This window comes from Oreochromis niloticus, unplaced genomic scaffold, assembly GCF_001858045.2.
Source record: "Oreochromis niloticus isolate F11D_XX unplaced genomic scaffold, O_niloticus_UMD_NMBU tig00000357_pilon, whole genome shotgun sequence".
Classification (NCBI taxonomy): domain Eukaryota; kingdom Metazoa; phylum Chordata; class Actinopteri; order Cichliformes; family Cichlidae; genus Oreochromis; species Oreochromis niloticus.
This window is the reverse complement of record NW_020327136.1, coordinates 6378-9686: the sequence shown is the minus strand read 5'-3', so window position 1 is coordinate 9686 and position 3309 is coordinate 6378. Positions and strand designations below refer to the sequence as shown.

Sequence of the window (3309 nt, the reverse complement as noted above, 5' to 3'; positions counted from 1 at the left end):
TTCAGTGGTTTTTCCCATTTAATCAAGGCTCCCATGATCTGTACTATAAATAGTCCCGATAGGTAGCAATGGATCAGTTTCTGAGTACAAAAATATGACAAGTCAACGTATGCTTTTCAGTTCTTCTCCCATATGTCACACTCTATTGAGGTCAGTTTCAGTCTATCCTTGGATTCCTCTTACGATAATCAAGTCCACAGTGCTGGAAAGTCTTCAGAAGGGACACCGCGTTCCCGTGATCGATATTTACAAAGCTATATCCGTTTGCTGAGGAGGAGAAGAAAACGGTAGATTAGATTATTGGTTACTATTCCAAAGATATTAATCTCAAAATACTGATTCCTACAGACAGCAGAGTACCTGATGATTTATCCCCAGGCTGAAGAATTTTTGATGCTGGTCCCTCAGGTTGAACCCTTGTTACAAATATACCCTGAAATTATAACGATAAGATATAAAATCTTAGAAAAGAAGTGACTTCTTTGGAAGAGGGAAAAAAACAACAACAACAAGGTATTAATTTACATTGTCATCAGGACGAAAGGGGTTTCCCCGGCCTCCGACTCCTCCTGATATACTGAAACCCAGCTCAGGATTCTTCTCCACTTTCACACGGATCTGAAAACACCCACACACTTTCATTACGCATGATCACTGTTATGATACAATTTATTGACATTAGTCGTAAAATTAAAAGAGACAGTTTTCTCGACTTAAAGTGCCAGCTACGATAAATGTAAAGAAAGAAAGTTACTAAAATTCCGTGGAGTGAACAAGATATCAGGTTCTCAATGTCAGCGAACACTGAACTAATTTCAAGTGGCAGGGGAAAAACTAATGAAACCACCACACGAGTACAGTCAGAGTCTACCATTCACATGTCAGAGGAGGTGCAGAAGTCTAGGTCACTTTCAGACCACATCACTGCAATATGCTAAAAGGTTAACATAGACTCTTTGAGTGTAATAAACATCTGGCCTATTTAATGCAATTCAGCAGGCAGCTAGCGTTAGCTTAGTTACCATAAGGATGAAGGAGAAACTACATAAAACTGAAACTATAACCTGAGCTCTACAGTTGGATATTTCCTGGACCGTCTCTGGCTGAGAACGCCAAGTTCAGACTTGTGGGAGTAGGAACAAGCTTAACTTGGAACAGCAGTCTAAGTTGCAAAAAAAGGGCTGGCACAAGCTCAATATGGAATTTAGCCAGTCATCTCATCGGTCTGATATCCTTAAATGTCTGGGCCAGTCCGATGAGGCATAATGACAACACCTTAGCTAATGGAAAGAGACTTCTCCAAGAAAATACGTCATTCCCTAAAATACTGAATCTCATATTCTTTGAGTAATAATCCATCCTTCACCTCTTGTTGGATGGGTTCGAGTGGAATTCGTGAAGGCCCCTGGGCTGCTGGGAGACTTTGAGCATCAGGTAATCAATGAGCTGCTCTCTGGAAGGTGACGTGCCATGGACGACTGGCTCATCGGAGGACGAGCCGAAGGACCCATCTGACCATTCATCAAGGCACCTATGAAATAATCACACACAATCAGCAGGTTTTATTGCTTGGAATTTCTATCCCTAATTCCCATGTAGCAAACTATCAGTTTGGATGAATAGAAGATGTATAACATCTTGTTTACTCTAAACAAACTTGTATTTGCCAACCACAGTCTGGCGGTAGTAGACTTACTTTTCTGGCAGGGTCCAAAGTGTAGTTTTGCATCCCTTGGGACCAAAAACATCATCCTGGATGGAAGAAAGGAATGATTACCAACATTATACTCAACCTCAATCCACTGAAATCGATTTGCAACCAGGGTTAAAGTGGGGATTGGCAAAGGAGAAACCCTAAGATTGGGTGCAGCAGCCGTGTAGCATGGTAGAAAGTCACATATTAATTCGCTCTGTGAGCTCCAGCTGATTTTTTTGTGTGTACACACTGATCAACTGCTACTCTGATACTCGCTCGCTTTGTGGATTTAGCAAATATGACGATTATCCTGTCACGAAATTATGATTTTAGAAAATGACAAGTGAAATTCAAATTTTTAGCTTATAAAATTTCACTTGCTGGGCAGTCCTTACCTTTGAAAATAATCTTTCATCTTCCTCTCTTGTCCCCACTGTCTGAATTTACCTGCCATTTAAAAACTTTAACCTCCATTTATGCACACTCTTCTTCTACATGACTTACTAGATGCTAAAATACCTTGGCCAGAACTTTACATCTGCACCCTGAACACATCACAAGGATGAGAAGAAAAAAGGATGTGTTGAAGGTGTAGGAGGGATGTCATTAATTTCTTCTTGAGCAAGTATCTCCATGCAGTCAGCTGGAAGGACATGCCTATTGGATTTAAGGTGCTGGGACACCATTAAGGATCATACTTGCCCACTTTAACCCCATTTGCAATGAAGGATAACAAAAAAACATCGATTACTGAGACTCTGGGATCACACAAGCTGTTGATTTAGAAGACACCACAGAGCGATCAACACACCAACTAAGACGATGAAAAACTGAGATTAAAGTCTGCATAGCTTTTATTTAAACACCAAGCAGAATATAATTTGGAACATTAGCCACCAGGAGATGAGATGAATCTTGAATGTTAAGCAGTAAAGCGGTTACACAACACTCTCAGACAGCTTTAGTTTTGCCTCTACAGATCTAATACCCCCTTTCTAAATCATTTAGACACACACTTTGACTACTTACCTTTCACAAACACAGCTTTCACCACCCACACACACACTGTGAGAGGTTATGAAGCGATTCTGAAGTGATCAAAAGTTTGGATTGAAGGTGGCAGACAAGCAAAAGAAGGATTTGAAGTGCAATTAAAGGAGAAGAAAATGAATGGTTTGTGAAATGCATTACAATGACAAGATGATCAAGAGCAGCAAGGAAGACAGATGACGCACAGCGATATTGATTCTGATGTACAACAGCCTGGTAGGTTTAAAAGGAGCTGCTTGTACCATTCTTAATATTCATGTAATGGAAGACAGATTAGATTGTTGAAAAGTCATTTTGTAATTATTTAATATCCTTCATTGGTTACTCTACCACAGCTTCTGGTTTGGTATGCAAAGCACCTGAATCTGCTAAATTTTGCTGATATGTTGTTTGTAATGGAGTACACTGAAGCTCACAGCAAATGATGACCTGTAGATGCCGAACATGTCCGCCTAGTCTAAATGAATGAGAAACACATCAGGCCTGACTGCTCGCTGTAATCCCAGATTATCTCTGGCAGACCAATCCAGAAACAGGGAAAAATTGGCAGAAGAAAAGGGATT

General features: G+C 40.3%; 1 long non-coding RNA gene across 1 annotated transcript; it reads right to left on the bottom strand.

Annotated features, from left to right (window-relative positions):
- Window positions 1-367: 367 nt before the first annotated feature.
- Window positions 368-1446, bottom strand: LOC109199205 (uncharacterized). The gene is made up of 3 exons (XR_002059663.2): window positions 1367-1446; window positions 526-618; window positions 368-433 (listed from the first exon to the last, which is right to left on the bottom strand). It is a non-coding gene; the product is annotated as an uncharacterized LOC109199205 (long non-coding RNA).
- Between the last annotated feature and the right edge of the window lie 1863 nt (window positions 1447-3309).